The sequence below is a fragment of the Mus caroli genome, unplaced genomic scaffold, assembly GCF_978045245.1.
Source record: "Mus caroli unplaced genomic scaffold, Mus_caroli_1 scaffold_7, whole genome shotgun sequence".
In the NCBI taxonomy this organism is placed as follows: Eukaryota; Metazoa; Chordata; class Mammalia; order Rodentia; family Muridae; genus Mus; species Mus caroli.
In genome coordinates, this window is record NW_028227262.1 from 58,605,111 (window position 1) to 58,625,860 (window position 20,750).

Consider the following 20,750-nt stretch of genomic DNA (forward strand, 5'->3'; position numbering starts at 1 on the left):
ACAGAAGGTTAGCCTTAAATTGTCAACTCAGGAGTCTTTTAAAACACATGGCATAGCAGGCCAAAAAACTGGGCCTCCTAAGATACTTCTAGCTGAGACAATATTTAATGTGATTCTTATCCTAGAAAGTAAAATTAAGATAAGATTTAAAGCAATGTCTCTTTAATGAAGCGTTAAAGTTTACATTATCATACATTCATAGCTATAAATTGGCAGCCAAATTTCGCAATGTAGTAATGAAGTTTTAATGTTGATTCCTAAAGTGATAAATTGTTTTGAAATTGGGTTTTACTTTCCCAAAGTTAATGTTGCAAAAGAAACTTAGTAATTCTAATATCTGTCCTCATGGCAAGAGGAACTAAGCTCAGAGCAGCTTCTGCTCGGTTTGTGTGACTTTCCTTTGTCTTGCAAGAGTTTGAATTGTCCAGTGTATATTGTTTTCTAAATAGAAGTATTTTATTAGCTAATGCCTCTCAAGGGAAGTTTACTTTAAATCCTTGCTCTCACACAAGGAGCTTTTAGTTCTGGGGAATAGCTGTTGCTCCTGAAAAGATTCAGAGGCAATATCTTTTGATACTTTGGTTTTTAGCTATACTAGAAATTCGTGGTCCAGAAAATCTAAGAAGGAAAAATTGATTTGCTTCAAAATTTCATTTTCAAAGGCTTCCAAGAGATGTTAATTGACTAAGACCTCACCTTAAACTCACCACAAGAGAACTTAAGCCTTTGTCAGGTGCTAGTGAGACACAAATTGACAAAGAACACAATTAATTTGCAGAAAATAAAGCTTTCATAATTGTTATTAATTATAATCAAGGGTAATTAAATATTAGCTGTGCCCACATCAATTCTTTGGCAAGAGAAAACATTATTGTAAAGTCATTTTTCTCATCCTCCCAGCCAATCGTTGGTCCATGTGGAGCCAGCTAGCTGTTGGCTGCTGTGGGGCAGGGCCTTGGGACACACAGCTTTCCCGGAGCTATAGTGGTGCGAGAGGCCGCCAGAAAGCGGGCGGCTTTGCAGCGAACTCAGGAGAGGGAGGTGCTCGCCTTTGCCCCATGAGCCTCCACATGTCCCTACCAGGGTAGCTGTATTTTTCCCGCTAAGACTCGGGGTGCTCTGCCATCCTCACTTGGGTTTTCTGGCCTACAATAGATTGGGCTGCCTTCAGCCTCTTCTGCCTGAGAGTAAGGCCGAGGGAGAGTAAGGCCGAGGTGGCTTTCACCTCAAAACACAGTTTCAACATCCTATTAGAACCACTGTGGTGCTAATAAAGAATTATAAAATATATTAGTGTATTTTAGAAAACCTATAACAAAAATTGTTTTTTAAAAACCTGACTAAATGTCTGTTCCGTGTTCAAAACAACAATTAAATTGGTTATTACAGAATATTAATAATTGACCTATTGCTTACCATCATTTTAAATAAAAATAGATAAGTTAAAAATTGTTTCTATGCATGCTTTTGTATCTTCTATAAATTCATGCATGCATACATCCCAATTATTGTGTTTTAAAACAACCCCTCTATGGGAAATAAGTAGATGTGAATTAGATCACATGCTTATTCTTTTGAGTTTCCCCCTGTTTCAGCACAGATAATTAAGTTGTGTGCTGTAGTAGATGGTGTTTTAGAATGTTGAACAATCCAACCTTAATTTGTATATTAATAGTTAATGTTATATCTTAGAGCTTACAATTGCTTAAGATTGTTCATTCCTCGGTTGCTATTAATTCTCAAATTTGCAATTGCTTATGCATATACAACTCATAGATAAAATGCTGTCCTTTAAAAAAAATTTTATTAGGTATTTTCCTCAATTACATTTCCAATGCTATCCCAAAAGTCGCCCATACCCAACCCCCCCACTCCCCTACCCACCTGTGGGAAGCCATTCTGAGCTCCCTGGCCAGCCAGCCAGAAATCTGATCCAGGCTGTAAACAAGCCCATGATTGGTGGATGGCCTGCCCTTAATCCCTGATTGGTTGTGCAAGCCTACCTGGTGAAGTGATGTGACCTGTGGTGATTGGTGGGGGGCGTGGTTGTGGCTGGACGGGAGAAAAACACTTGTAACCAGAGAGGCTGGGGGATTTTAAGAAAGAAGCTGCCTGAATAAAACTGCTTTAAGAAGTACCAGTGGTTGTGTCTTTCTTGCTGGCTGAGTTGGACATGATACCCACCCACTCCCCCTTTTTGGCCCTGGCATTCCCCTGTACTGGGGCATATAAAGTTTGCATGTCCAATGGGCCTCTCTTTCCAGTGATGGCCGACTAGGTCATCTTTTGATACATATTCAGCTAGAGACAAGAGCTCCGGGGTACTGGTTAGTTCATATTGTTGCTACACCCATAGGGTTGCAAATCCCTTTAGCTCCTTGGGTACTTTCTCTAGCTCCTCCATTGGGGGCCTTGTGATCCACCCAATAGCTGACTGTGAGCATCCACTTCTGTGTTTGCTAGGCCCCGGCATAGTCTCACAAGATACAGCTATATCTGGGTCCTTTCAGCAAAATCTTGCTAGTGTATGCAATGGTGTCAGGGTTTGGAAGCTGATTATGGGATGGATCCCTGGATATGGCAATCACTAGATGGTCCATTCTTTCGACACAGCTCCAAATTTTGTCTCTGTAACTCCTTTCATGGGTGTTTTGTTCCCAATTCTATGAAGGGGCAAAGTGTCCACACTTTGGTCTTCGTTCTTCTTGAGTTTCATGTGTTTAGCAAATTGTATCTTATATCTTGGGTATCCTAAGTTTCTGGGCTAATATCCACTTATCAGTGAGTACATATTGTGTGAGTTCCTTTGTGATTGGGTTACCTAACTCAGGATGATGCCCTCCAGGTCCATCCATTTGCCTAGGAATTTCATAAATTCATTCTTTTTAATAGCTGAGTAGTACTGCATTGTGTAAATGTACCACATTTTGTGTATCCATTCCTCTGTTGAGGGGCATCTGGGTTCTTTCCAGCCTCTGGCTATTATAAATAAGGCTGCTATGAACATAGTGGAGCATGTGTCTTTCTTACCGGTTGGGACATCTTCTGGATATATGCCCAGGAGAGGTATTGCTGGATCCTCTGGTAGTACTATGTCCAATTTTCTGAGGAAAAGCCAGACTGATTTTCAGAATGGATGTACAAGCTTGCTATCCCACCAGCAATGGAGGAGTGTTCCTTTTTCTCCACATTCTTGCCAGCATCTGCTGTCACCTAAATTTTTGATCTTAGACATTCTGACTGGTGTGAGGTGGAATCTCAGGGTTGTTTTGATTTGCATTTCCCTGATGATTTAGGATGTTGAACATTTTTTCAGGTGCTTCTCTGCCATTCCGTATTCCTCAGGTGAGAATTCTTTGTTCAGCTCTGAGCCCCATTTTTTAATGGGATCATTTTATTTTCTGGAATCCACCTTCTTAAGTTCTTTATATATATTGGATATTAGTCCTCTATCTGATTTGGGATAGCTAAAGATCCTTTCCCAATCTGTTGGTTGTCTTTTTGTCTTACTGATGGTGTCTTTTGCCTTGCAGAAGCTTTACAATTTTATGAGGTCCCATTTATCGATTCTTTTTTTTAAATTTTTAATATTTTTATTACATATTCTCCTCAATTACATTTCCAATGCTATCCCAACAGTCCCCCATACCGCCCCCCCACTTCCCTACCCACCCATTCCCATTCTTTTGGCCCTGGCATTCCCCTATATTGGGGCATATAAAGTTTGCAAGTCCAATGGGCCTCTCTTTCCAGTGATGGCCGACTAGGCCATCTTTTGATACATATGCAGCTAGAGACAAGAGCTCCGGGGTTCTGGTTAGTACATCATGTTGTTCCAACAATAGGGTTGCAGATCCCTTTAGCTCCTTGGGTACTTTCTCTAGCTTCTCGATTGGGAGCCCTGTGATACATCCAATAGCTGACTGGGAACATCCACTCCTGTGTTTGCTAGGCCCCGGCATCGTCTCACAAGAGACAGCTATATTTGGGTCCGTTCAGCAAAATCTTGCTAGTGTATGCAATGGTGTCAGCGTTTAGAAGCTGATTATGGGATGGATCCCTGGATATGGCAGTCTCTAAATGGTCCATCCTTTCTCACAGCTACGAACTTTGTCTCTGAAACTCCTTCCCTGGGTGTTTTGTTCCCAATTCTAAGAAGGGGCACAGTGTCCACACTTTGGTCTTCATTCTTCCTGAGTTTCATGCGTTTAGCAAATTGTATCTTATATCTTGGGTATCCTAAGTTTTGGGCTAATATCCACTTATCAGTGAATACATATTGTGTGAGTTCCTTTGTGATTGTGTTACCTCACTCAAGATGATGCCCTCCAGGTCCATCCATTTGGCTAGGAATTTCATAAATTCATTCTTTTTAATAGCTGAGTAGTACTCCATTGTGTAAATGTACCATAATTTCTGTATCCATTCCTCTGTTGAGAGACATCTGGGTTCTTTCCAGCTTCTGGCTATTATAAATAGGGCTGCTATGAACATAGTGGAGCATGTGTCCATTTTACCAGTTGGGACTTCTTCTGGATATATGCCCAGGAGAGGTATTGCTGGATCCTCCGGTAGTACTATGTCCAATTTTCTGAGGAACTGCCAGACTGATTTCCAGAGTGGTTGTACAAGCTTGCAATCCCACCAACAATGGAGGAGTGTTCCTCTTTCTCCACATCCTCGCCAGCATCTGCTGTCACCTGAATTTTTGATCTTAGCCATTCTGACTGGTGTGAGGTGGAATCTCAGGGTTGTTTTGATTTGCATTTCCCTGATGATTAAGGATGTTGAACATTTTTTCAGGTGCTTCTCTGCCATTCGGTATTCCTCAGGTGAGAATTCTTTGTTCAGTTCTGAGCCCCATTTTTTAATGGGGTTATTTGACTTTCTGGAGTCCACCTTCTAGAGTTCTTTATATATATTGGATATTAGTCCCTTATCTGATTTAGGATAGGAGAAGATCCTTTCCCAATCTGTTGGTGGCTTTTTTGTCTTATTGATGGTGTCTTTAGCCTTGCAGAAGCTTTGCAGTTTCATGAGGTCCCACTTGTCAATTCTCGATCTTACAGCACAAGCCATTACTGTTCTATTCAAGAATTTTTCCCCTGTGCCCATATCTTCAAGGCTTTTCCCCACTTTCTCCTCTATAAGTTTCAGTGTCTCTGGTTTTATGTGAAGTTCCTTGATCCACTTAGACTTGACCTTAGTACAAGGAGATAGGAATGGATCGATTCACATTCTTCTACATGTTAACAACCAGTTGTGCCAGCACCATTTGTTGAAAATGCTGTCTTTCTTCCACTGGATGTTTTTAGCTCCCTTGTCGAAGATCAAGTGACCGTAGGTGTGTGGGTTCATTTCTGGGTCTTCAATTCTATTCCATTGGTCTATTTGTCTGTCACTATACCAGTACCATGCAGTTTTTATCACAATTTCTCTGTAGTAAAACTTTAGGTCCGGCATGGTGATTCCACCAGAGGTTCTTTTATCCTTGAGAAGAGTTTTTGCTATCCTAGGTTTTTTGTTATTCCGGATGAATTTGCAGATTGCACTTTCTAATTTGTTGAAGAATTGATTTGGAATTTTGATGGGGATTGCATTGAATCTGTAGATTGCTTTTGGCAAGATAGCCATTTTTACAATGTTGATCATGCCAATCCATGATCATGGGAGATCTTTCCATCTTCTGAGATCTTCTATAATTTCTTTCTTCAGAGACTTGAAGTTTTTATTATACAGATCTTTCACTTCCTTAGTTAGAGTCACACCAAGATATTTTATATTATTTGTGACTATTGAGAAGGGTGTTGTTTCCCTAATTTCTTTCTCAGCCTGTTTATTCTTTGTGTAGAGAAAGGCCATTGATTTGTTTGAGTTAATTTTATATTCAGCTACTTCACCGAAGCTGTTTATCAGGCTTAGGAGTTCTTTGGTGGAATTTTTAGGGTCACTTATATATACTATCATATCATCTGCAAAAAGTGATATTTTGACTTCATCTTTTCCAATTTGTATCCCTTTGATCTCCTTTTGTTGTCGAATTGCTCTGGCTAGGACTTCAAGTACAATGTTGAATAGGTATGGAGAAAGTGGACAGCCTTGTCTAGTCCCTGATTTTAGAGGGATTGCTTCAAGCTTCTCACCATTTACTTTGATGTTGGCTACTGGTTTGCTGTAGATTGCTTTTATCATGTTTAGGTATGGGCCTTGAATTCCTGATCTTTCCAAGACTTTTATCATGAATGGGTGTTGGATTTTGTCAAATGCTTTTTCCGCATCTAACGAGATGACCATGTGGTTTTAGTGTTTGAGTTTGTTTATATACTGGATTACGTTGATGGATTTCCGTATATTGAACCATCCCTGCATCCCTGGGATGAAACCTACTTGGTCAGGATGGATGATTGTTTTGATGTGTTCTTGGATTCGGTTAGCAAGAACTTTATTGAGGATTTTTGCATCAATATTCATAAGGGACATTGGTCTGAAGTTTTCTATCTTTGTTGGGTCTTTTTGTGGTTTAGGAATCAGAGTAATTGTGGCTTCATAGAATGAGTTGGGTAGAGTACCTTCTGTTTCTATTTTGTGGAATAGTTTGTGAAGAATTGGGATTAGATCTTCTTTGAAGGTCTGATAGAACTCTGCACTAAACCTATCTGGTCCTGGGCTTTTTTTAGTTGGGAGACTATTAATGACTGCTTCTATTTCTTTGGGGGATATAGGGATGTTTAGATCATTAACCTGATCTTGATTCAACTTTGGTACCTGGTATCTGTCTAGGAACTTCTCCATTTCATCAATGTTCTCCAGTTTTGTTGAGTATAGCCTTTGGTAGAAGGATCTGATGGTGTTTTGGATGTCTTCAGGATCTGTTGTTATGTCTCCTTTTTCATTTCTGATTTTGTTAATTAGGATGCTTTCCCTGTTTCCTCTAGTGAGTCTGGCTAAGGGTTTATCTATCTTGTTGATTTTCTCAAAGAACCAGCTCCTTGATTGGTTGATTCTATGAATAGTTCTTCTTGTTTCCACTTGGTTGATTTCGCCCCTGAGTTTGATTATTTCCTGCTGTCTACTCCTCTTGGGTGAATTTGCTTCCTTTTGTTCTAGTGCTTTTAGGTATGTTGTCAAGCTGCTAATGTGTGCTCTCTCTAGTTTCCTTTTGGAGGCACTCAGAGCTATGAGTTTTCCTCTTAGAAATGCTTTCATTGCGTCCCATAAGTTTGGGTATGTTGTGGCTTCATTTTCATTGAACTCTAAAAAGTCCTTAATTTCTTTCTTTATTCCTTCCCTGACCAAGGTATCATTGAGAAGAGTGTTGTTCAGTTTCCACGTGAAGGTTGGCTTTCTATTGTTTATTTTGTTATTGAAGATCAGCCTTAGTCCATGGTGATCTGATAGGATGCATGGGACAATTTCAATATTTTTGTATCTGTTGAGGCCTGTTTTGTGACCAATTATGTGGTCAATTTTGGAGAAGGTACCATGAGGTGCTGAGAAGAAGGTATATCTTTTGTTTTAGGATAGAATGTTCTGTAGATATTTGCCAGATCCATTTGATTCATAATTTCTCTTAGTTTCACTGTGTCCCTGTTTAGTTTCTGTTTCCATGATCTGTCCATTGGTGAAAGTGGTGTGTTGAAGTCTCCCAGTATTATTTTATGAGGTGCAATGTTTGCTTTGAGATTTACTAAAGTTTCTTTAATGAATGTGGCTTTCTTTGTATTTGGAGCATAGATATTCAGGATTGATAGTTCCTCTTGGAGGATTTTATCTTTGATGAGTATGAAGTGTCCCTCCTTGTCTTTTTTAATGACTTTGGGTTGGAAGTCAATCTTATCAGATATTAGAATGGCTACTCCAGCTTGTTTCTTCATACCATTCGCTTGGAAAATTGTTTTCCAGCCTTTCATTCTGAGGTAGTGTCTATCTTTTTCTCTGAGATGAGTTTCCTGTAAGCAGCAAAATGTTGGGTCTTGTTTGTGTAGCCAGTTTGTTAGTCTATGTCTTTTTATCAGGGAGTTGAGTCCATTGATATTAAGAGATATTAAGGAAAAGTAATTGTTGTTTCCTGTTATTTTTGTTGTTAAAGTTGGCATTCTGTTCTTGTGGCTGTCTTCTTTTAGGTTTGTTGAGGGATTACCTTCTTGTTGTTTCTAGGGCATGGTTCCTGTCCTTGTATTGGTTTTTTTCTGTTATTATCCTTTGAAGGGCTGGATTCGTGGAGAGATAATGTGTGAATTTGGTTTTGTCGTGGAATACTTTGGTTTCTCCATCTATGTTAATTGAGAGTTTGGCTGGGTATAGTAGCCTGGGCTGGAATTTGTGTTCTTTTAGTGTCTGTATAACATCCGTCCAGGATCTTCTGGCTTTCATAGTCTCTGGTGAAAAATCTGGTGTAATTCTGATAGGCTTGCCTTTATATGTTACTTGGCCTTTTTCTCTTATTGCTTTTAGTATTCTATCTTTATTTAGAGCATTTGTTGTTCTGATTATTATGTGTCGGGAGGTATTTCTTTTCTGGTCCAGTCTATTTGGAGTTCTGTAGGCTTCTTGTATGTTCATGGGCATCTTTTTCTTTAGATTTGGGAAGTTTTCTTCTTTAATTTTGTTGAAGATGTTTGCTGATCCTTTGAGTTGAAAATCTTCATTCTCATCCACTCCTATTATCCGTAGGTTTGGTCTTCTCATTGTGTCCTGTATTTCTTGGATGTTTTGAGTTAGGATCTTTTTGCATTTTACATTTTCCTTGATTGTTGTGCCGATGTTCTCTATGGAATCTTCTGCACCTGAGATTCTCTCTTCCATCTCTTGTATTCTGTTGCTGATGCTCGTATCTATCTTTCCAGATTTCTTTTCTAGGGTTTCTATCTCTAGTGTTGCCTCATTTTGGGTTTTCTTTATTGTGTCTACTTCCCTTTTTAGGTCTAGTATGGTTTTGTTCATTTCCATCATCTGTTTGGATGTGTTTTCCTGTTTTTCTTTAAGGACTTCTACCTGTTTGATTAGGTTATCCTGTTTTTCTTTAAGGATTTGTAACTCTTTAGTAGTGTTCTCCTGCAATTCTTTAAGGGATTTTTGTGCTTCCTCTTTACTGTCTTCTACCTGTTTACCAGTGTTCCTTTGTATTTCTTTAAGTGTGTTATTAAAGTCCTTCTTGAAGTCCTCTACCATCATCATGAGATATGCTTTTAGATCCGTGTCTAGCTTTTCCGGTGTGTTGGGGTGCCCTGGACTGGGCGATGTGGGAGTGCTGGGTTTTGATGATGGTGCGTGGTCTTGGTTTCTGTTAGTAAGACTATTACGTTTACCTTTCGCCATCTGGTAATCTCTGGGGTTAGTTGTTGTTGTTGTCACTGTTTAAAGATTGGAGCAGAAGCTGTGTTCCACTCACCAGCAGTCTCAAAATCCTGTGGCGGGGGTCGTGGGTAGCTGGCGGTGTCAGGCTACCCTGCGCTCTAGCTACCCCGGTGCTAGTCCTGCCAGAAGAGGCCTGTGGCCCTACTCAGGCCGGTTTTCTGCTTCCCTAACTAATGCAGTCTCAGGTCCCATTCACAATTGGATTGGAGCAGAAGCTGTGTTCCACTCACCAGAAGTCTTAAGATCCTGTGGCGGGTGCTGTGGGTAGCTGGCGAGTGTCAGCCGACCCTGCGCCCTAGCTACCCCAGCACTTTTCTGACTGGAAGAGGCTTGAGGCCCTACTCAGGCCGGATTTCTGCCTCCCCAACCAAAGCAGTCTCAGGTCCCGCGTGATTGGACTGGAGCAGAAGCTGTGTTCCACTCACCAGCAGTCTCAAAATCCTGTGGCGGGGGTCGAGGGTAGCTGGCGGGTGTCAGCCGACCCTGTGCTCTAGCTATCCCGGTGCTGGTCCGGCCGGAAGAGGCCTGTGGTCCTACTCAGGCCGGTTTTCTGCTTCCCTAACTAATGCAGTCTCAGGTCCCGCGCGCAATTGGATTGGAGCAGAAGCTGTGTTCCACTCACCAGAAGTCTTAAGATCCTGTGGCGGGTGTTGTGGGTAGCTGGCGAGTGTCATTTATAGATTCTTGATCTTACAGTACAAGCCATTGCTCTTCTATTCAGGAATTTTTCAACTGTACCCATATCTTCGAGGCTTTTCCCCACCTTCTCCTCTATAAGTTTTAGTGTCTCTGGTTTTATGTGGAGTTCCTTAATCCACTTAGATTTGACCTTAGTACAAGGAGATAGGAATGGATCAATTCACATTCTTCTACATGATAACCACCAGTTGTGTCAGCACCATTTGTTGAAAATGCTGTCTTTTTTCCACTGGATAGTTTTAGCTCTTTTGTCAAAGATCAAGTGACCATAGGTGTGTGGTGGGTTCATCTCTGGGTTTTCAATTCTCTTCCATTGGTCTACTTGTCCGTCACTATACCAGTACCATGCAGTTTTTATCACAATTGCTCTGTAGTACACATTTAGGTAAGGCATGGTGATTCCACCCGAGGTTTTTTTATCCTTGAGAAGAGTTTTTGCTATCCTAGGTTTTTTGTTATTCCAGATGAATCTGCTGATTGTCCTTTCTAATTCATTGAAGAATTGAGTTGGAATTTTGATGGGGATTGCATTGAATCTGTAGATTGGTTTTGGCAAGATAGCCGTTTTTACTATATTGATCCTGTCAATCCATGAGCATGGGAGATTTTTCCATCTTCTGAGATCTTCTTTAATTTCTTTCTTCAGAGACTTGAAGTTTTTATCATACAGATCTGTTTCTTCTTTAGTTAGAGTCACTCCAAGGTATATTAAATTATTTGTGACTATTGAGAAAGGTGTTGTTTACCTAATTTCTTTCTCAGCCTGTTTATCCTTTGTGTAGAGAAAGACCATTGATTTGTTTGAGTTAATTTTATATCCAGCTACTTCATTGAAGCTTTTTATCAGGCTTTGGAGTTCTCTGGTGGAATTTTTAGGGTCACTTATGTATACTATCATATCATCTGCAAAAAGTGATATTTTGACTTCTTCCTTTCCAATTTGTATCCCCTTGATCTCCTTTTGTTGTCTAATTGCTCTGGCTAGGACTTCAAGTACTATGTTGAAGAGGTAGGGAGAAAGTGGGCAGTCTTGTCTAGTCCCTGATTTTAGTGGGATTGCTTCCAGCTTCTCACCATTTACTTTGATGTTGGCTACTGGTTTGCTCTAGATTGCTTTTTATCATGTTTAGTTATGTGCCTTGAATTCCTGATCTTTCCAAGACTTTTATCATGAATGGGTGTTGGATCTTGTCTAATGCTTTTTCCACATCTAACGACATGATCATGTGGTTTTAGTCTTTGAGTTTGTATATATAATGGATTACGTTGATGGATTTTGGTATATTAAACCATCCCTGCATCCCTGGAATAAAACCTACTTGGTCAGGATGGATGTTTGCTTTAATGTGTTCTTGGATTCTGTTAGCTAGAATTTTATTGAGTATTTTTGCATTTATATTCATAAGGGAAATTGGTCTGAAGTTCTCTATCTTTGTTGGATCTTTCTGTGGTTTTAGCTATCAGAGTAATTGTGGCTTCATAGAATCAGTTGGGTAGAGTTCCCTCTACTTCTATTTTGTGGAATAGTTTGTGCAGAACTGGAATTAGATCTTTGAAGGTCTGGTAGAACTCTGCACTAAACCCATCTGGTCCTGGGCTTTTTTTGGCTGGAGACTATTAATGACTGCTTCTATGGGACTGTTTAGATCGTTAACTTGATCCTGGTTTAAATTTGTTACCTGGTATCTGTCTAGAAATTTGTCCATTTCGTCCAGGTTTTCCAGTTTTTTTGAGTATAGCCTTTTGTAGAAGGATGTGATGGTGTTTTGATATTTCTTCAGGATCTGTTGTTATGTCTCCCTTTTCATTTCTGATTTTGTTCATTAGGATGTTGTCCCTGTGCCCTCTAGTGAGTCTAGCTAAGGGTTTATCTATCTTGTTGATTTTCTCAAAGAACCAACTTCTCGTTTGGTTAATTCTTTGAATACTTCTTCTTGTTTCCACTTGGCTGATTTCGCCCCTGAAGTTGATTATTTCCTGCTGTCTACTCCTCTTGGGTGAATTTTCTTCCTTTTTTTTTTTCTAGAGCTTTTAGATGTGTTGTCAAGCTGCTAGTGTGTGCTCTCTCCAGTTTCTTTTTGGAGGCACTCAGAGCTATGAGTTTCCCTCTTAGAAATGCTTTCATTGTGTCCCATAGGTTTGGGTATGTTGTGGCTTCATTTTTATTAGACTCTAAAAAGTCTTTAATTTCTTTCTTTATTCCTTCCTTGACCAAGGTATCATTGAGAAGAGTGTTGTTCAGTTTCCAAGTGAATGTTGGCTTTCCATTATTTATGTCGTTATTGAATATAAGCCTTAGTCCATGGTGCTCTGATAGGATGCATGGGACAATTTCAATATTTTTGTATCTGTTGAGGCCTATTTCGTGACCAAGTATATGGTTACTTTTGGAGAAGATCATGTGAGGTGCTGAGAAGAAGGTATATCCTTTTGTTTTAGGATAAAATGTTCTGTAGATATCTGTTAAGTCCATTTACTTCATAATTTCTGTTAGTTCACTGTGTCTCTGTTTAGTTTCTGTTTCCACGATCTGTCCATTGATGACAGTGGTGTGTTGAAGTCTCCCACTATTATTGTGTGAGGTGCAATGTGTGCTTTGAGCTTTACTAAAGTTTCTTTTATGAATGTGGCTGACCTTGCATTTGGAGTATAGATATTCAGAATTAAGAGTTCCTCATGGAGGATTTTACCTTTGATGTGTATGAAGTGCCCCTCCTTGTCTTTTTTGATAACTTTGGGTTGGAAATCAATTTTATTCCATATTAGAATGGGTACTCCAGCTTGTTTCTTCCTACCATTTGCTTGGAAAATTGTTTTCCAGCCTTTCACTCTGAGGTAGTGTCTATCTTTTTCCCTGAAATGGGTTTTCTGTAAGTAGCAGAATGTTGGGTCCTGTTTGTGTAGCCTGTCTGTTAGTCTATGTCTTTTTATTGGGGATTTGAGTCCATTCATATTAAGAGAAATTAATGAAAAGTAATTGTTGCTTCCTTTTTTTTTTGTTGTTAGATTTGGCATTCTGTTCTTGTGGCTGTCTTCTTTTTGGTTTGTTGAGGGATTACTTTCTTGCTTTTTCTAGGGCATGATTTCTGTCCTTGTATTGTTTTTTTTTTTCTGTTATTTTCCTTTGAAGTGCTGCATTCGTGGAAAGATAATGTGTGAATTTGATTTTGTCCTGGAATACTTTGGTTTCTCCATTTATGGTAATTGAATGTTTGGCTGGATATGGTAGCCTGGGCTGGCATTTGTGTTCTCTGAGTGTCTGTATAACCTCTGTCCAGGATCTTCTGGCTTTCATAGTCTCTGGTGAAAAGTCTGGTGTAATTCTGATAGGCCTGCCTTTATATGTTACTTGACTTTTCTCCCTTATTGCTTTTAATATTCTATCTTTAATTAGTGCATTTGTTGTTCTGATTATTATGTGTCGGGAGGAATTTCTTTTCTGGTCCAGTCTATTTGGAGTTCTGTAGGCTCCTTGTATGATCATGGGCATCTCTTTCTTTAGGTTTGGTAAGTTTTCTTCTATAATTTTGTTGAAGATATTCGCTGGCCCTTTAAGTTGAAAATCTTCATTCTCATCAACTCCTATTATCTGTAGGTTTGGTCTTCTCTTTGTGTCCTGTATTTTCTGGATGTTTTGAGTTAGGATCATTTTGCGTTTGTATTTTTTTTTTTTTGATTGTTATGCCGATGTTCTCTATGGAATCTTCTGCACCTGAGATTCTCTCTTCCATCTCTTGTATTCTGTTGCTGATGCTTGCATCTATGGTCCAGATTTCTTTCCTAGGGTTTCTATCTCCAGCGTTGCCTCACTTTGGGTTTTCTTTAATGTGTCTACTTTCCTTTTTAGGTCTAGTATAGTTTTGTTCATTTCCATCACCTGTTTGGATGTGTTTTCCTGTTTTTCTTTAAGGACTTCTACCTGTTTGGTTGTTTTTTCCTGTTTTTCTTTAAGGACTTGTAACTCTTTAGCAGTGTTCTCTTGTATTTCTTTAATTGAGTTATTAAAGTCCTTCTTGATTTCCTCTACCATCATCATGAGATATGCTTTTAAATCCGGGTCTAGGTTTTAGGTTGTGTTGGGGTGCCTAGGACTAGGTGGGGTGGGAGTGCTGAGTTCTGATGATGATGAGTGGTCTTGATTTCTGTTAGTAGGATTCTTACATTTGCCTTTCGCCATCTGGTATTCTCTGGAGCTAGTTTTTATAGTTTTCTTTGGTTAGAGCTTGTTCCTCAGGTGATTATGTTAGCCTCTATCAGCAGACCTGGGAGACTAGCTCTCTCCTGAGTTTCAGTGGTCAGAACACTCTCTGCAGGCAAGCTCTCCTCTTGCAGGGAAGGTGCCCAGATATCTGGTGTTTGAACCTGCCTCCTGGCAGAAGTTGTGTTCCATTCACCAGAGGTTTTAAGATCCTGTGGAGGGTCCTGTGAGGATCTTGGGGGTGTCCAGAAACTCCGCGCACAAGTAACCCCGGTGCTGGAGTGGACTGAAAGGGTCTTGTGCCCCTGATCAGGCCAGGTTATCTGCTTCCTTAATTAGTGCAGTCTCAGGTCCAGCGAGATTGGATTGGAGCAGAGGCTGTGTTCCACTCACCAGAGGTCTTAGGATCCCATGGGGAATCCTGTGTGGGTCCTTGCGGGTGTCCAGAGACTCCCCGGGCCAGGAACCCCTGTGCTGCAGTGGACCAGAAGGGACTTGTGCCCCTGATCAGGCCGGGTTATCTGCTTCCTTAATTAGTTCAGTCTCAGGTCCCCGGGGCCAGGAACCCCTGTGCTGCAGTGGACCAGAAGGGACTTGTGCCCCTGATCAGGCCGGGTTATCTGCTTCCTTAATTAGTTCAGTCTCAGGTCCCGCGTGATTGGATTGGAGCAGGTGCTGTGTTCCACTCACTAGAGGTCTTAGGATCCCGTGGGGGATTCTGTGTGGGTGCTTGAGGGTGTCTGGAGACTCAGCGGGCAAGGAACCCTGGTTCTGCAGTCATATTATAATTTTTCATCCCCCACTTCTACTTGTTAGTACTTCTAATCTTAGAAGTATACACTATCTTCTCCGTGACATACTCGATCCTTTAGGGCATGGCACTATTGTCTCAAAACTAAAAGCTGCACTGCACTAATTCTTGTTCTAATAAAGGCAACTAGCCTATTTAACACACATGTACCTATAATTAAAAGGAGAAGCAAAATTAAAAGGGGTCCCATAAGGGTAGAAAGTAGGGTGGTCATGAGTACAAAATCAGGGCCTTTCCATGAGTCTCAAGGTTTTCTGCAAGGTGGTGTCTAATGTAGACTGAATCTCTAACTTGGAAGCAATGTGGGACTTGCAGGTCTCCTACTCTTGAGTAGGCCTTCTGGAGCTGCTTCCATGCTTGCTGTCTCACCTACTTGATAGCCTTGAACCTAGAAAACAAAGGCTGGGAAAGCAGCATGTCAACACTATGTACAGAGGCTGTTTTTACCAGTGGAGCCCCCCCCCCCTAGAGTAATTCATAGGGGGTCAAGTCTAAACTGTCCAGGGTGTTTCTAACCCTGAAGAGCACAAAGGGTAGGAGAGCTATCTAATCATTAGCACCAGTCTCTGCTGTGAATTTGGTAAGGGTCTCTTTAATGGTTTTATTCATTCTCTCTACCTGTCCTGAGTTTTGGGGCCTGTATGCACAATGTAACTTCTAATAAATCCCCAATATCTTGGCCAGTCCCTGGCTTATCTGGGAAACAAAGGCATGCCCATTATCATACCCAATTTCCTTGGGTATCCCAAACCTCAGGAAGATTTCTTCTAGGATCTGTTTGGCCATCCCATTGGCCATCTCAGACCTGGTAGGAAAAGCTTCTACCCAGCCTGAAAAGGTGTCTATAAAAACTAATAAGTACTTGTTGTCATATCTATCTGGCTTAGATTCTGTAAAATCTACCTCCAAGTAGGCTCCAGGAAGGTCGCCCCTGAGCCTCTTCCCAGGAGTATACATGGAGTGTCCTGTATTAGTCATAGAACAGGCTTTGCAGCCTTTGACTATTTCTTCTGCCAAGTCATAGAGTCCTATAACATAGTAGTTGGAGGGCCTAACCTTTTAATTTCTTGGCCCCCAAGGGGGTTAAATAATGTAAGTTGGTATCATATTTGTGTCTTGCGAGAGGACTAGTTTTCCTTCTTCTGTTTCTACTACCCCATACGGGGTTTCCCTTACCAGTCCTAATTTGTCTATAACTTGATAGTCTCCAGGGGTGTATCTAAAGCTGGTCTCTCTGACATCATAATCTTTAGGCTCCTTGACTGCCAGGATCATTGCTCCTTGGGCCGCCTGTTTGGCGGTTAGGGCTGCCATCTGATTCCCTTTAGCCACAGCATCTTAGGTCTTTCTCTGCAGATGTCAACAGTCCTCTTTGTCTGTATATTGTTCTGTATAGTAGCAAAAGCATACCTGATGTCAGTGTAAATGTTGATAGACTTCCCCTTTGCCATCGTAGAGCTTGTGTCAAAGCTACAAGTTCAGTTTTATGGGCTGAAGTCCCTTCAGGGAGGCTGCTGGCCCAGATCACTTGCTTCCTGTCTACCACTGCTACCCCTGCCTTCCACTTACCTTCAACGAGGAAGCTACTGCCATCCATGTACCAGCTCGGACTCCCAGGCCAAGTCTGATCCTTCAGATCATTTCGAGTACCAGTTTCTTCTGCCAGAATGTCAGCACAGTTATGAGTATGTGAAGAGTCATCAGTCTCATAGGGCAGCGTGATTGAGGACAGCATGGGGAGTGAAGGTCACTCGTTCAGTCAACAAAAGGCTCTGATAATGTGTCATATGAGCGTTGGTCAGGGGTTTGTCAGATAATGTTTCCAAGAGTGTGGGGTGCCACTACAGTCATTTGCTGTCCCAGAGTGACCTTATCAGAATCCTTGACAAGCAGAGCTATGGCAGCAATAGCTTTCAGGCAAGAAAACCACCCACTGGCAACAGGGTCTAACTTCTTGGATAGGTAAGCCACTGGCCTTTTTCAAGGTCCCAAAGTCTGAGTAAGGACTCCTCTGGTGACTCCTGCTCTCTCTTTCACATAAAGAGTGAAAGGATTCATTAGGTCAGGCAAGGCCAAGGCTGGCCGTCAGTAGGGCCTTTTTAATTTCTCTAAAGGCTTTCTGGTGATCTGGGGCCCACACAAACACCTCCCTTCCTTGGTTAGGGGGTACAATGGGCAGCTAAGGTTGCCAACTCAGGTATCCAGAGTCTGCAGAAGCCAACGGTGCCCAAGAATTCTCTTACTTGCCTTAGTGTAGTTGGGGTGGGGATCTGAGTTACAGTCTTTTTTCTGGCTTCCTTTAGCCACTGCTTCCCATCTCAAAGGGTGTATCCTAAATAAGTAACTTCAGTCTGACACAGCTGAGCCTTTTTAGCTGAGGCTCGGTACCCCAACTCACTTAATTCTGTTAAGCACATTGGTCTTCTGTTGCCCAGGTTCCCTATCTGTTTAGGTCCTGTCTTTTTTTTTTTTTTTTTTTTTTCCCTCTTACCACTGCGGCCAAGGTTCTAGTCAAATTTCTCTCTTGACTATGATCCCTTCTGTAACCCTTCCAATCTCTGAAGTTTCTTTCTGATATCCGGGGCTGACTGCCTTATGAAGGCCAGGGCCACTGAGGCCTTCTGGGCTTCTGAGGTAAGATCAAAGGGAGTGAACCACCTGAAGGCTTCCATAAGCCTTTCAAGAAACACTGAGGGAGGTTTGGTCGGCCCCTGCATTACCTACCTTAGCCAATTTAGTGGGCTGTCTTGAGGCACCTTGGAGACCAGAGCCTGGTAATAAGATTTTTAAGCTCTCCATACCTTCAGCCATGTTGTAGTCCCAACCAGGATGAGTCAAAGGGAATCCCATGTCAATCTCATTTTGTAGCTATGTAGGCTGCTGGTCGGCTCCTGGGATAGTTTTTTCTAGCCCCTAACAGAATTCTCTCTCACTTCTTGGTTGTGAAGAGCATCTGCAGCAGCCACTGACAATCATCCCAAGTAGGCCGATGAGAGAACATAAGGGACTCCACCAACCCTGTGAGGCATTGGGGATACTCTGAGAAAGAGGGGTGGTTAGTTTTCCAGTTCTAAAGATCAGCAGAGGAAAATGGCCAGTACTGAAGGGGTTGAAGTTTAGGCGGGTCCACCAGAGTCCATCTGGACTCTGTGCTTTGCTGTACCGTGTACCCACAGCGGGTCTGCCTCCCATTGCCCTGAGGGGTTCAGGGTTTCCCAGCAGTGGGGGTTGAGGCTGTGGATAAGGGGAAGGTAGTGGACTAGGCCACTCAGGAGGCTTCTCAATCTGGGGGTAGATTTTGGAGGACCTGATGGATTAGCTGGTGGCTCCAATTCGGGAGAAGCCTTCACTTTCAATTTTTCTTGTAATATCAGAGCACAAACACAATTTTGGGATGCAAAACCCAATTTTAACAGTGTAAACAATCCATTCTCTTTAAAAATCAACACCAAAAACATTACTTGCTACAAAGTTTGGCTGCCTGTTCCTGCACACAAACGCAAGAAGGTGCAGCCATCAATACCTCAAAAAGACACTGCCCTAAATCCTATCTTTTATAAGTCTGGTTTCTAGGATAAGAATTACATAGAATATTACCCAATTCAGGTATAGCTTCAGATACCTGTTTCCATGGGTTGGTTTATGCCACATGTTCTGAATCACTCCAACCCAAAGTTACCAGTTTTAAGCCAACTTTCTGTTACCAATGTTACAAATTTTTAATCATACCCAATAACTTATGAGACAATAATCTATAACAAAGACATATAAAACATATTTATACCTTTAAAACTATTCAGAAACAAAAATGAAATGGCTGCATACATTTGCTTATTTAAACAAAACAAAATTCTTAATTTTTATAGCTGTAATTTCAAGAGAGGAGCACCTTGTTACCCAATGAACTCATTAATCACAAGCACAGCAATATTTGTAGGAAAAACAGCCATCAGTTACCTTACCATAGAACTTGAGAAGCTGTTGGTCCCTTTAAAAGCAGCGTTTACAATCAGCTTCTAGCAGGGCTTCTCCAGACACACTAGACTTCTAACTACAGGTGCAGGGCTCTAAAGACCAATTAATACTGTCTATTTTTTCTTTTTCTCTTTCACCAAATTATCCCCAGATAGGTGGAGAGTACTGCTTTTCTCAAATCCCTTGTCTTCCCTTCTTCCCTTTCTGTGTAAACTATCTCTAGTCAGGGTATAAAGCACGTATGAGAATTACCTTTGCTTCTCTAGATTTTCACATAGCTCTAAACACATACACAAAAACACACAAAACAGAAACCAACAGATCCAGACACATGCAACCCTTTCTTGTCCTCCACAAGCAAGAAAAAGAATTAGATGATTTCGGAGGGGGAAGCTTCATCAACAGAACTCGGTCCCTCTGACCAATCTCTGGAGACTACCAGGAATCCCTGGTTCTCCCCACTTCCCAGAGCATCCCCCAGGGTGGCAGCCTGTGGTATCCCTAGCATGTCTGCCAATCACAGTCCTCTGGTCCTTACAGCCCAAGAGGAGAGCTGCAAATACAAAGCCTGCAGTTCAGAAAACATCATTGTCTACATCATCGTCTGCTTTCACCAGAATGACCAAAATCAGAGAAACCAAACTCAGGCAGATCCAAACTCAGGCTGATCAGCATAAACACAGATGGATCAGAATCCAAAACTCAGGCTGATCAGTATTTAAACTCAGGCGGATCCAAACTCAGACTGCGCCATGCTTCAGAAACAAAGGATGAGACACAGACAAACAAACCAACACAACAAGCACACATTCATTTCAGAAAACAGACACTCAGAACAGAGACACACATTCCAGAGGGGATCCCCATACCTCCAAGTTGGTTCTTGGGTGTGAGGGGTGGTCTTGATTTCTGGCCAAAGCACCAAATGAAAGACCCACAATGTGAGGACCCCCCCCCCCCACGTTCTGACTCAGGAGAGGCAACACCCCAAATCACTCACGAGAAACGGTCTTGCTGTAAACTGTAAGAGGACTTTTATTTCAAGAGCACTCTCAGGACCACAGTCATACACCACTCAGGGGTAGAGGACTGTGGTGCCCTGAGTAGCTGGGTGAGGGGGTATTTAAAGGAAGAAACCACAACTCAAGGGGGTGGGGAGGGTGTTGTTGGAAAATACCAAAAATACCACTTAAGAGTCACAAGGAAGTCACAAGTTACAAGGAAAAATACCTGATAATTGTGAGATTATTTCTCAAGACAGATTTTGAGCCTCTAACAATAGCCCATTTGCATAGTGAGTTCCATGAATGGTCAGGGTGGTACTTTTTGAACAAACACTCCCTGAACCCAGGAAGTGGGTGGGTGGAGGAATGTCGCTATCTGTTTTATGATTAGCATGCCTTGGAGCATTGAGTCACAAAAGTCACATTCTCAAGCTTGGGCCTAATGGCCTAGAATTTTGTTTTTACGTTATACTTTTTCAGTTTAGTCCCTAGGGCTCTGGGGGTACTGGTTAGTCCATATTGTTCTTCTCCTGATGGGGCTGCAAACCCCTTCAGGTCCTTATGACCTTTCCCTAGCTCCTTCACTGGGGACCCTGTACTCAGTCCAATGGTAGGCTGTGATCATACAACTCTGTATTTTTCTTATTTATTTACTTGGGGTGGGTGAGGTTGCAAGGATAGAGGAAATATAAAATGGAACATGGTG